The sequence below is a fragment of the Tupaia chinensis genome, unplaced genomic scaffold (assembly GCF_000334495.1).
Source record: "Tupaia chinensis unplaced genomic scaffold, TupChi_1.0 Scaffold139431_1, whole genome shotgun sequence".
NCBI lineage: Eukaryota > Metazoa > Chordata > Mammalia > Scandentia > Tupaiidae > Tupaia > Tupaia belangeri.
Genome location: NW_006199316.1, coordinates 1,708,881 through 1,723,094, shown reverse-complemented (window position 1 = coordinate 1,723,094; position 14,214 = coordinate 1,708,881). Strand labels below are relative to the sequence as shown.

General features: G+C 47.9%; 1 protein-coding gene across 1 annotated transcript in view; it reads left to right on the top strand.

Annotated features, from left to right (window-relative positions):
• Positions 1–14,214, top strand: part of TENM4 (teneurin transmembrane protein 4) — a 665,800-nt gene that overhangs the window by 559,661 nt on the left and 91,925 nt on the right.

The window sequence follows — 14,214 nt, the reverse complement described above, 5'->3', positions numbered from 1 at the left end:
GCTCCTGCAGGGTGATAGATGGAAAGAGAGAGAAATCAAAGGTCTGGGGGGAATCGTGGATCAATACCCACTTTGCAGTCAGCTCTTACTGCTCCCGCAGTCTCCTGGCGAGCTGAAAGGCTTTGACACTGCTCACCCTCAGACCCTCAGAGACTCCGTGAGGCTCAAGGGGGGAGGGGGCACGGCGGTATTCACTGGCCATGTACCCACATGTTCTTTCTCTGCCGGTCCTTCATCCACCAGACAGTTTGCTACTGAGGTCCACTCTGTGCCAGGTCCTCTGCTGGCATCACTGGGCTAGGTAGAACACATTCCCTGCCAGGTGGTCACTCGCAGTCTGTTGGGGGACAAAGAAGGGACAGTAACAGTGTGATAGAACAGAACTATGCTCCCAGGTGCCCCAGAGTAGAGGAGGTACTTCTGGATAGGGAAGGTCAAGAGTTAAAAACTAAGTCTGAAGGCTAAGAAAGAATTAACCAGGCAAGGGAGAAGAGGGCGAGTGTGTCCAAAGACCCAGAGGCACACAGGGGTACAGGAGCCCCCAGGGATAGCTCTCTGATCTCTGCTCCCCAGAGCAGGGCAGTAAGCCAGGACCAGGCATCCAGAGAGGAGGGATTATGAGTCCTCCCGAATGTCTTCCCTCTTACATGTGGCGCCCTCTCTAGAATCAGTGTGTTAGTGCAGCAGTCCCTGACTGTGTGTCCTCTCTGTTCATGACTTCTGTACCAGAGAGTCCGTACCCTAAGGGGACAATGGGGTAGGGACATCTTCCTGTTCTACTTCAAGGGAAAATCAGCAGGACTTGACCAGGGATTGGGTCTGAGGGATGCTGCATGAGGAGTCCCCATCCTGCCTGCCTGCTTGCTTGTGTGGGTGGTGGTGCTTTTGGCCAGGAAGAGGGCCTGGGAGAGCAGGGTTGGGAGCACACTGAGCACGGTGATTGGACACCCAAGGGAAAAGTCTATGTGTAGTTCAAGTTGTTCTGAGCTCACACAGAGGTTAGGCTGAGAGCTCTTGGTTTGGCAGTCACCAGCAAACAGGATGAAACCATGAGCACACAGAAGCTTGCTCAGGGAGGAAGTATAAGCCAGGGGAGCAGGAGCTGAGGAAGGAACCACGGACGCCCTCCCTGTGAAGTACCGTCATGGGCCCCAGAATGTAACCCAGGAAAACACAGAGGGCCTCAGAGCTGGGGCATGCTGAGCCAGGGTGCAGACACAAAGGCCGCCCCGACTCCAGAGCCCCTGCTTCATCCACATCAGCCCAGCCTCACGTTTCCCAGTGACAAGTTGGGAAAGGCCCCTCAAGCCCAGCAGGAGGGCGGAACATGAGAGAGTAGCTAAAACTTGAAGCTTTTCAGAGGCGAAGGCATGTCGTAGTACACACTGTTCAGCTCACCCCGCCGGGAACCTGAGAGCCGGATGATTTTCCCAAAGTCACCTGAGTAGTCACGTGGCATGAGCGAAACAGAGGAAGGAAAACCTGCTCTTTTATCTTGGCCTGAAACGCTTCGTTTTCCGGGTAGGTAGCTTCTGTCCGTGCCAGGGTGTGAGAGCTTTCGATCAGCTGGAGACATACATGATATTCCTACCAAGGCAAATGCTACCTACTCAACCTTTCTTGTCTAGGCCCTTTATGGGATCCGATTAGGGATCTGTTCAGAACCTTCTGTGGCGCTTCTGCTTAGGGGGGTGCCTGCACCGTGCCAGCCTGGTCAGTGCCACTTACTGAGCCTGCTACTGTTGCCCAGCAGATCTGACTTGCTCCAAGGAGCCCAGCAAGTGTGGAATCTGAAAACCTGTGCTGGGGAAACACAGTAGGGAGATATAGGCCTTGGAATCAGCCCAGTGGGCTTCAGACCCACTCCTGGGGAGTGAATCATGGAAACATCCATCCACCCCTCTAATTGACCCTCCAGGAGAGACTGCTGCTTGCTGTTTGAGCACTTAGTAGATACTCAAGGAATAGGTGCATATAAATTACCTTGAAGAAAGACGAAACAGAAGGGGAAAAGGAGGGTGGAATGGAAAGGAGGGCGGATACCCAGGCTATTTTTCTTAATTTTATACTGAGGATCCAGAGCCAAGAGAGGTTGTTAAATCACTTCCCCAAAATCACAGTACAGATTAGCAGCAGAAGCAGGAGTAGAAATCACTTCTCAGCTCATTGTTAAACATCTGTCACCCTCAGTTAAATTGCATATACTTTGGGGGCCAGCAGGTGGCATGGTGGTTAAGGTTCTAACTCCCAGATGGCTAACCAAGGTCCTGGATCTGGCAACCTGAAAATCACGCTGAGCACATGTGTATGAGTGCCCCAAAATCTTGAGAGGAGAAAGGGTTGGCCACTCCCCTGGGAGAGATCTCTCACTTTGCTTTCTCTGTCTCTGTCTGTCTATCTCCAGCGAGTGCACATGCTTTGTGACAAAAATCTAAAATGAATAGATAGATACCATACACTCTGAAAGCAGGAAATATTCATCTCTCTAAACCTGTAATACTTAGGGCAGGGCGTGGGATGGAGTGCTTGTTCTACCAATGAATGAGTGACGGGAGCGTCCAGATGTTACCGTAAAATACCTTTTACCTAACATTAGCCTGCGTCTTTATGTCCCTGCTCCCCACTGGCCTGGATTCAAAAGAAACCACTATCTGTCCTGAGGATTCCCACCCAGATTCAGCCCAAGTGACCAGAAACCCCGAAGCAGGGCGTCGCGAGTTCCTCTCTGGTTAGACTGCTCACTCAGTGTTCCACTGCCTTGGTCTGCTAAGGAGCAGAATGGTGCTCTACTACCTTGGTCTGCTAAGGAGCAGAATGGTGCTCCACTACCTTGGTCTGCTAAGGAGCAGAATGGTGCTCGTCCGTAAGGCTGGGATAAGTGACGTCATCGCCAAGTGCACATTGTTGCTCTCTTCTTGTACGTGGTGGTGTAGCATAGCAGAGAGAGCTCAGAGTCACAATCCTGGATTTGCCTCCCCTGGCTGTGGTGGCCTCAGGGACACAGTTTGCCTGTCTGCAGGTGCCTGCAGGTATACATTGGCAGTCACAGTAACTGTTTCACAAAAACCGTTGAAAGGACCCACTAAAAGAAAGGCCCTAGCCCAGGACTTAGGTGATTGGTAAATGGTGGCTTACAGGGTGGCAGTAGGTCATGGTGAAAATGACACCAACCTTGGCACCTGACAGACCTGGCTGGGAAGACCATTGTACCTATGCTCTAGCTGTGTGACCCTGGGGAAAACTCCGTAACTTGTCTGCACTCCAGCTTCCTCGTCTGTAAGACTGGGGTGATACGTCTACATTGCAGGGTTGCCTTGAGGATTAAATAGCAAGGAAAACTACACTAAGTACCCCTTACCCTCAAACCTGATTACTGATGACAAGATGGTGGTGGTGGTGGTGAGGACAGCGATGACGATGTTAAAAAGAGCTTCCAACTCCACTTCCTCAGGCAGAAGTAAAATTCTTTTTTTTTTTTTTTTTTTGGAGAGATTTTCACTGTAAGGCGTGTGCGCTCGCCAGACAGACAGAGAGAGACATAGAGACAGAAAGCGAGAAATCACCCCCCAGGGGGGATGGTCACGCCGCAATCCCTTCTCCTCCATTCTCCTCTCGGGATCTTGGGCACGCACGCACACGCGCCCGGCGTGAGTTTAAGCCACCGGGTCCAGGGCACGAACCGCGGTCGACTACGTGGGAGTCCAGCGACATAGCCATTACGCTAACTGCTGGTTCCCAGAAGTAAAATTCGAGAGTTATCGGCCTCCTGCAAAGCTCAGCGACTACCCAGAGAGGATCCAGGTTTAGGCTGTTGGATCACGAGTTGAGGGATGGAAAGACAGCATTCCTTCCAGCCGGCTGTCAGGGGGATCCTCGTTAGAGAGGAGTCTAGTGGCACTAGTCCAGAGCAGAGCTTCTGATGGGCAGGCAGGCCCAACTTGGTGCCTGTTGATAACACGAACAAGGCCTGGCCCGACAGATGAAGCCCCTCTCCCTCCTGCACCCCATATGCTCCACCACCTTGTGCATCGTTTTCAGCCAGGCTCCCACCTAACAGCTTGCAGGAAGCAGGCTGTCACCCAGCATCCCAGCAGCATTTCTGAGACCAGCAAGGCAGGCGGGGCTCAGAGGTGTCGCTCCTTCATGTGGCAGACTCCGTGGTCCGTCAGGTGTGGGGACCTCAAGTACATGCATGCTGGGACCTCAGCCTCTGCGACCATGGACAGAGAGCAATGTGGAACCTACAACTGACGGGACCACCTCTCACTGTGGAGCAAGCATGCCATCCTCAGCACTCCAGGGTCCCCTGGAACCCATTTCCACAGAGCCCCAACCTGGGATAAGGAAGGAAGAGTTTTCTAGAATAGCAGATGATGCCCGGAGTCATGTGGCGGTGATGGTCAGGTGCCTCCTGTCCTGAGCAGCCGCCAGCGGGTGCCTGAGTGCTGGAGCAGAGAAGCCTGAGGGCAGCAGCTTCCCAGGCTGCGAGGGCCCTGGCAGAGCACAGGGGGCTCTGGGTTGGGCTGAGCTGCCCTGCAGAGGAGCACAGGGACCCGGGCTCATACACGAGGCAGGAGTGTTGTCAGATGACTGAGGGAGGGTGGCCTCTCTCCCCAGAGCCCTGTCTATTCCTCTGTGTCCCTGGAGCCCAGCGCATGCCTGGCCCAGAACAGATGTCAAATCCAGGTTCAATGAATCCAGTAGCTTTACCTGACCGTCTGCTGCTGTCGTCAACTCCACATGAAGTGACGGGTGTGGATCACCCCAGCTGATCTGAAGTAGGAGGAGACAGGGTGAGTATGGCAACCATCCTCACCTGACTAGGGCATCTTTCTCTCCTGGCCTGGAACCCTGGGCTTCATCTCTCCCTCCCTGAAGTCAGAAGACAGTTCAGTGAAGGCTGGTGAATGAGAGCGGTGGAGCCATGGAGGTCTGTGGGTGGAAGACAGATCTTCAACTGGATCATCCAGACAAAGGACAGACAGCAGGATATAGACGCAGAGCTCGGACCACATGGCTGGGAAGTGAGAGTGACAGCAGCCATCTCCTGGAAGAACATCTGGCAGAGCTGCTTCCCGCTGGTCTCAGGGAAGGATAAGTGGGTTGGAAGGGCTGGACGTGGGGCAGGCATCGTCTGTCAAATAGCTGTGGGCTGCCCATGCTGGCCAGGTGAGCAAGTCGTGGGCAGAGGTTCCAACAAGAGAAGCAGCCCCGAGCTACTCGCATGTAGGTTCCAAACGCACTGGACACAGCTCTGATCTGAGGAATAGTGTGGTGTCATCAAGCCCTCTGAGCCTCATAGGTTCTCAGCTCCCTCAGGCAAGTAGGTGAGCATGGGCAGGGAGCTACGAGACTCGGGCCAGGAGACACAGATGCCAAAGAGAGAAGACTCGGGCGTCGGAGGACATGGAGAAGGAAAGGCTGAATGACCAGAGCGCCCACCCTGAGAGACAGGATCATATTCTATAGAGGAATCGGATCCCCTGCAGAAGAGAGACAGGGCAGGCTGAGAGCACAGCCAAGCCGGGTTTGTGAACACTGACCAGCACTGGCTCTGCAGGCATAAAGGAGATAACGCACCTACCCCATTACTCTGGGGCTCTTTGGGGTCCCGTGTCTCATTTGTCATTGAACGTTAGTTCCTAGCAGAGGCGTTGGCCAGAGCAAAGCACAGTGACTGCTGGAACGAAGTAGTGAGTCAGGAAGTCCCTGCCGCATGCCAGAAAAGATTCGAGACAGTGCTGAGGTCTCTATGGAGAGACATCACTCCCGTTGCAAGTCTGTCCCCCTGAACCAGGGCCACGGGAGCCACCTCGGACACAGACGTTTCTCCAGCACACAGCACAGCACGGGCTCAGAGGAGGCAGCAGGAAGTGTTCACTTGGAAATTAATGAATGAGCAGACAAATGAATGAGTGAAGACTTCAGGCAGGAGATGACTTTTGACCTGAGACAAAAATACGGTGAGGAAGGTTGGCCATCAGAGCAGTAGTCATCAAACTGCAGGTCTCAGCCACCAATCGGTACATCTTGAAATCAATTCAGTGGGTCGAAACGCTTTTTCTTTTTTTTTTAGAAGTGCATCTAAATGGAATGGGATAGAAAGGGAGGGAAAATATCAGTGCCACAATGTGAAAAAAATGTGTATTGCATGAAACGTGTGTGTGTGTGTGTGTGTGTGTGTGTGTGTGTGTGTGTGTAACCTTGGGTACGTCCTGCTCACCACGGTTTCAGTCAAACAGGATTTTAAAATGCCTTTGAGATTGAGGAATGAGCACGAACAATAGCATGCCTTTCCAGGATAATCAGAGGGTGCAGAGAATCTTAACAGGAGAGAGGAGAGTGACAGTGTTACTATTTTCCAAATCAGAAGTCAAGAGACATCCTCTAACACTTCAAATCAGGGCAGTCCTGGGAACTTTGGAGTGCAGGAGCCTGGGGGCGTATGGGAGCAGGAAAGATGTAGAAGGGTCAGAGGGATCTGAACCACCTTCTGGTGGCTCAGGGGCAGGAACAGAAGGTGATGTTAGAGCATCTTATCTTAGTCAGGACTTAAAACAGGCTAAAAACATAAGTGAAACAATATAATGCCACAAAAAGCTTCAGAATTTCTTTCAGACATGTCATAAAGACACAAAGTGTCCAGAAATTTTGAAAGCAAGTTTGCACCAGGAAAAACTACAAAAGGGAAGGAGGAACAATCACGTATATGATAGACTGATGGTCAGCCCGCAGCCCCACAGCCTCCCAATGTCAGTAGCAGAGGAGTTACAGGAGAGCGCTTGCTCACACCCCTCCCTCTCACACCCCTCCCTCCACCCCAGGCCCCAGACAGGCAGAGAGCCCTCCGCCAGCCGAGCAGTAGAGATCGTCTAATGGACTTCAAATAAACACCGACTTCCTGACAGCCGGCCTCTGAGCGCATTTATTATTGAATTATACTCCTGCGTTTTCAGAACAAGCTGAGCTGACAGGCTAACCCATCAGTTTAAAATAAAAAAAAAAAAAGAAGAAGAAGAAGGAAAGAAAGACAATGATAAATTACCTGATGGAAGATGGAAGAAGGTAAAGATCCTGCTTCTTCCAGAATGTCAGCCATTATATATTATTCATATTGGTTTTTTTAAAATCCCTCCCAACATTGAAATGAATGTTTAAGATGATGAAGCAACGAGGTGAATTCAATTCAGGATGCAAGCTGCAACTTCTCCCGTCATCCTGATGGGCAGCTAACAACTCCTCCCCTGCCACTTGATCATCCCTTTATTGATTTCAAAAACGAATTACGATCTCTGTTTGCCTTGTAGCTTAGGCTTGTTCCTAGTTGTCCATCACGGAAGCATTAGCACGGGACGCTGTGGGGAAGCAGAACAGCTCAGGGTTTAGAGGGGGAGGGCCTGGATTCAAGTCCTTGTGCGGTAAGAACACGTGACCTTGGGTGAGGGAGGCTCCATTTCCTCCTCTGTAATGAGCCATTACCGATTCCCACCCCGCTAGGTTGTTGGGTGGATAAATGTGATAAAATGTATTGCATTTATTTGTGATGACTGGTATGTAGCATACCCCAGTGTTACGTACGGTGTTATGATACCTAAGATTTACTGAGAATGTTTTACACATCTGGCACCATTTGAAATGTTTTATAAGTTTTATTACTTACAAGTAGTAACACTTAAAAAAAAATTGCCAAATGGCATGTGAGCTCTCCAGAGGGAGACAGAGAGACAGTGAGAGAGGGAGAGGAAGAAAACGCACCATAGTGGGGCGTGGCTATGCTGCAATCCCTTCTCCTCTATTTCTCCCTCCCATTGGGATGTGGGATTTACACACAAGCATGGAGCCATGCATGGTTTTCAAGCCCTCCGGGTCCAGGGGTTGGCCACTTGCTCATCCCTTTATTGATTTCAGAAATGAGTCCATGTGGTTGGCCATGTGGGATCCAGCTCCCTCAACCACTAGGCCATGGGACAGGTCCAGTAGTAACACCTTTACATCTCAGACCATAGGACATAGGGAATTACCACCCGTGGTTTGGTTTTGTTTTAAGAGGGACTTTTGCTATGGGTGCATGCACTCACTGGAGAGACAGAGAGAGACAGAGAGACAGAAAATGAGAAACCACCACCCAGGGAGGATGGCCATGCCACAGTCCCTTCTCCTTCACCCTCCTCTTGGGATTTTGGGCACATATGCACACGCGCCTGGCATGAGTTTTTGGTTTTGTTTTTGCTTTTCATATTTTTTAATTTTTTATTTACTTTTTTCTTTATTATTATTATTTATACATTAAATCCCTGTACATCATTTAGATTTTAGATTTTAAAAATCCCTGTACATCATTTCGATTTTAGGAGAGGTTTTTTGTTTTTGTTTTTGTTTTGTTTTTTGCTATAGGGCGTGTGTGCTCGCCAGACAGATAGAGACAGAGAGATGGAAAGTGAGAAATCACCCCCCTGGGGGGATGGCCACGCTGCAATCCCTTTTCCTCCATTCTCCTCTTGGGATCTTGGGCACGCACACACACGCGTCTGGTGTGAGTTTTTAAGCCACCGGGTCTGGGATGTGAACCATGGCCGACTACATGGGAGTCCAGCGACATAGCCATTACACTAACTGCTGGTCCCCATCATTTAGATTTTAAAGAGAGTTTACCCAGCATGATATACACCTCAGTTCAGTCCAGTTGAGAATACTGTACACATTCTCAACAGATAATAAACCATGTCTGTGTCCCACAAATGTCTTAGATATTTTTTCCTTTCTTTCCCTCCCATGCTTTCCTTCCATTTTGTCACTAGTGTCCATAACCATTTTTAATGATTTTATGTTCTCTAGACTTTCTGTCTCTACCGTAGAGTACGGACAGTTGATATATGTTAAGTAGAGACATACACTGTCTCTCTTTCATGGCCTGACTTGATTCACTCACCAACAGATCTTCCTTATTTGTCCACTTTCTAGGGCCTTGTTGTTTTTTATGGCTGAATAGTATTCCATGGAGTATATGTGCCACACTTTTTCAGTTCATTCCTTTGTTCGTAGATATTTGGGTTGGTTCCATGTCTTAGCAATCATAAATAATGCTGCAAAAAATATAGCTGTGCAAGTGCTTTTCTGACTGAGTGCTCTCCTGTCCTTTGGGCAGATACCTAGGAGTGGAATTGCTGGATTATATGGTAGTTCTATTTGAAGGTCTTTGAGGAACCTCCACATTGTTCTCCACAGTGGCTGAACCAATTTACATTCCCACCAACAGTGTAGGAGTGTTCCCCTTTCACCACATCCCCTCCAACACTTGTCATTTTTTGTTTTTAACTCTTCACCATTCTGACTGGGGTTAGGTAATATCTCATTGTGGTTTTGATCTGCATTTTCCTTATGATGAGGGATGTTGAACATTTTTTCATCTGCTTTTTGACTGTTCGTATATCTTCATAAGAAAGTTGTTTATTCAGCTCCTTTTCACATTTTTTAATTGGGTTAATCATTTTCTTTTGGATAAGCCACTTGAGTTCCCTGTGTATTCTGGTTATCAGCCCCTCATCTGAGGCACCATTAACAAAAATTCTCTCCCATTCCGAGGGTTGTCGATTCACACTAATTACGGTGTCCTTTGCTGTGCAGAAACTTCTTAATCTGATGTAATCCCCCTTGTCTATTTGGGGGATTATTGCCTGTGCTTTGGAGTCTTGCTTAAGAAGTCTTTGCCTACCCCAATGTCTCCCAGAGTTTCCCCAGTGTTTTCCACCAGCAGTTTTATAGTTTGCATTCTTAGGTTTAGATCTTTGATCTACTTTGAGTTCATTTTTGTTAATGATGGCAGATAGGGTTTCAAATTCCTGTTTGTGCAGGTGGATACCCAGTTTTTCCAGCACCACTTGCTAAAGAGGTTTGCCTTTTCCCATTGGATTGACTGGTACCCTTTGTCAAAGATCAGTTGGCTATATATTTTGGCGTTTGTTTCTGGGGTGTCTACTCTGTTCCATTGGTCCTCCTGTCTGTTTTTGTGCCAGCACCATGCAGTTTTGATTAACACAGTTTTGTGTGCCTGGCATGAATTTAAGTAACCGTGTCTGGGACTGGAACTACAGTAGATTGTGTGGTGAGAGTAGATCGTGTGGTAATGCAGCGATGTAATCATTATGCCATCTGCTGGTCTCATCACCATGTTTTACAGCTGTGACAATTGAGACACGGATAAGATGAATGACTTGACCAGGCTCACAGGGCTGATAAGTGCAGAGCCTGACTAGCCTGAGAGCCCACGTGCTTCCTCTGTTCTTCTTTACCAAGTGCTTTAGGTTTCCAGCTCAACATTCCAGTTCAGAAACGCCCACAGTCGTGCTGCCACAACCCTTTATCCCAGCCAGCTCCAGCTTTCTCTCTGATTCCATGCATCATAACAAAAGATGAACATGCAGGCTTAGTGCTGAAGAGCGCTGGCCTCCAGCACAGGTCTGACTCCCACACTTATTGTCAGCTAGCTGTGTGACCTTAAGCACGTCTCTTAATCTCTCTGTACCTTCATTTCCCTCCTCTGTCATACATGGATAATAACCTGTACTTCGTGGGGATGTTGTGAGGACGAAATGAGATGCCACAGTTCAGGGACAGAGCAGTGAGTAGTCAGTAAGTACTAGTGGCTATCACCATGATAGCAACAGTGTTAATACCAGCTGGAGCATCAGTGTTCATATAGGTTTTAGTGTCACTATGAGGACTGGGAGGAAAAGAGTCTTAGCCTGAAGGGTTGCTGCAACTGATACATCTATCTTTTAACTTTGATCTCTCTGAAATAACTGCATTCATGTTTTGTTTTTCTCATCATCTTCGTTCATTGGTTTATATGGTATTCATTTATTTCTCACAGTTAGCGAGTGCACACTAGTGGCCTCCTCCTATGCCACACACTGGACTAATAGAGGTTAGAAGGACATGGTTATCACCCCCAAAGAGCTCACAGCCTGGAAGAGAAGAGAAGATCTGTGAACTAATGCAAGCTTTGCTGGGATAGCACCTTGTGCTTTGTATGCTAAAACAGGGAGAGGAACCAGCAGATGGTGTAATAGTTACCTTGCTGGACTCCCACATGTGACCTTAAGCACGTCTCTTAATCTCTCTGTACCTTCATTTCCCTCCTCTGTCATACATGGATAATAACCTGTACTTCGTGGGGATGTTGTGAGGACGAAATGAGATGCCACAGTTCAGGGACAGAGCAGTGAGTAGTCAGTAAGTACTAGTGGCTATCACCATGATAGCAACAGTGTTAATACCAGCTGGAGCATCAGTGTTCATATAGGTTTTAGTGTCACTATGAGGACTGGGAGGAAAAGAGTCTTAGCCTGAAGGGTTGCTGCAACTGATACATCTATCTTTTAACTTTGATCTCTCTGAAATAACTGCATTCATGTTTTGTTTTTCTCATCATCTTCGTTCATTGGTTTATATGGTATTCATTTATTTCTCACAGTTAGCGAGTGCACACTAGTGGCCTCCTCCTATGCCACACACTGGACTAATAGAGGTTAGAAGGACATGGTTATCACCCCCAAAGAGCTCACAGCCTGGAAGAGAAGAGAAGATCTGTGAACTAATGCAAGCTTTGCTGGGATAGCACCTTGTGCTTTGTATGCTAAAACAGGGAGAGGAACCAGCAGATGGTGTAATAGTTACCTTGCTGGACTCCCACATGACTGACCACAGTTCGAATCCCAGACCCAGTAGTTTCAAACTTATATCGGGCACGTGTGTGTGCATGCCCAGGATACTGAGAGGAGAATGGAGGAGAAGGGAATGTGGCATGGCTATCCCCCCTCGGGGCTGGGGGGGGGGCGGTGATTTCTCACTTTCTGTCTCTCTGGTGAGCACTTGCACCCTATAGAAAAAAATATCTCTTAGAACAAACAAACAAACAACAACAACAAAAATAAAAACAGGGAGTAATGTCTTTACACTGGGGAAATCAGGAGAGTTTCCCTGCTGAAGCAGGCCTTAGGGAGAGATTAGTAAGACAAGGAGGAAAGACAGTTGAAGCAGCTAGAATAGCAGACAGGGGCGGGGAGGTACGGAAATGTATGCCAAGGCAGGGAGGAGAGACATTCCACATGGCTGGAACATAGGGGTAGGAGCAGATAGACAGGGCATGAGCCCGAAGAACGGGGCAGGTGCCAGATGCAGAAGGGTCGTTTATGCCACGATAAGGGTTGGATGCTCTCAGGAGACTGTGGGTGCTGTAGAAGGCACCCACAGGGCACAGATGAGGCGCAAACAGTAGGTGCTGTTCTTACCGATGACGTGTTAAAAAAACAAGACAAAAGACAATGACAAAGAGAAAGTTTGGATAGTGGGAGATCTTGGATTGTAGGTGACGCAGGAGACCTGGTCCACCTCACTGCCCTGTCATAATTTAGGGACATTCAAAGTTCAGTGATGACTAAGTTATACTGGCTTGGCCCTCAGGCCATTGGGAAACCTACCTAGTAAACTAGGAAGAGCTTTGGAATAAGTTATAAAGAATGAAGCACGACGAGATGTTGGCTTTTGAATAGGACACTACATAGCATGTCAGTTCTGTGTTCTGTTCTGTTTTCATAACGAGAAATCATCATGTATGTCCCAGTCTAGCTCGTGTCAGCGTGCTGGAACCGAGGTGGGTACTGAGGTGGCTCGTGAAGAATGTGAAGGAAATATTAAACTTGTATCTATATTTGCTTTTATCTTCAAAAAAATGAGAAAGCAAAAATGTTTCATTTTTATGTAGTATCGTATTTTCACTGATTTTCATCTTTGGGTCCTGTGTTACTTAGCTATGTGTCTAGACTAGCACCCCAGGAACCATGGAGGTCAGGATTCACTCCTTAGAAGAAGGGACAGTGCACCCCCACTGGTTTATTTTAGTGTATTACACCGTGTGTGTGTGTGTGTGTGTGTGTGTGTGTGTGTATAAAATCCAGAGTCACCTAGACTCATAAACTGGTTAAGTAGCTTAAGATTTGTGCAGGGGCCTCCAGGTAGTGGAGTGGTTAAGGCACTGGAGTCCCACATGGCCAACCATGGGAGTCCTGGACATGGTGACTTGCTTTCTCACTTTTCTCCTCTCTCTCTCTCTCTGAGTTTCTCACTGGTCAAATTTTAAAAATAATAATAATAAATAAAATTAAATAAACAATCCTTAAAAAAATAAGATTCCTGCAAATTGACTACAAATAGGAGATAATAGCAACAATGTAAGTAAGAGCGAATGAGAGCACGGCGGTGCTGATACTTCTCCTACTCCCAGCATAGATTCCTCAGCCTCCTATGAGATTAGTGCGGTCATCTCATCAGATCTGACAAAATGTTAACCAAGAGATTCAGAATTGTTCAGAAGGCTATTTGAAATATGAATTTTTCTCCATGAAACCTTGTATCAAATGTCTATTATGCTTGCCAAAATTAACTAACAGTGATGGCACACGCATGTGATTTATAACTAAATATAATTCCATCAAATGAGCCAATTCAGAAAGGTTTACAGAAAGGGCACACAAGTAAGCCCTACTCAAATGATATTGAAGCTAGTTTTTTTTCTTTTTTTTTTTTCTTTGAGAGGTTTTCGCTATAGGGCGTGTGCGCTCGCCAGACAGACACAGAGAGACAGAAAGTGAGAAATCACCCCCCAGAGGGGATGGCCACATCACAATCCCTTCTCCTCCATTCTCCTCTTTGGATCTTGGGCACGCACGCACACGCGCCCGGTGTGAGTTTAAACCACCGGGTCCGGGACATGAACCGCATGGGAGTCCAGCAACATAGCCATTACGCTAACTGCTGGTTCCCTTGAAGCTAGTTTTTGAGGCAGCTAAGACAAATAGAGATTCTCGATTGTTTACCTCTGCGTCAGACAGTATGCAACTTGAGAGCTGAAATGACTCTCCCTGGTTCTCACGGAGAAGTGGCAAGTCCTGCATTTGAATCCTGGTTTCCCAGCAGCTCCCTGTAAGAATGGGCCAGTCCATTCCCTGCCTAGACTTTTATTTTCTCACCCATACCAGGAGACATGTGGAAGAGATGAGAGAGAAAGTCTCTTCCAACTCCAGCGTTTCATGATGACAGTTTTCCAAGGTTATATAATAAGCTGACTGCAGTTTCCCAAGGAAATATAGAAAGGTGGAAGCTTGAAAGGCTGGAGAAGGAAACTGAGGCCGAGCAATGGCTGGGACACCCGGGAGA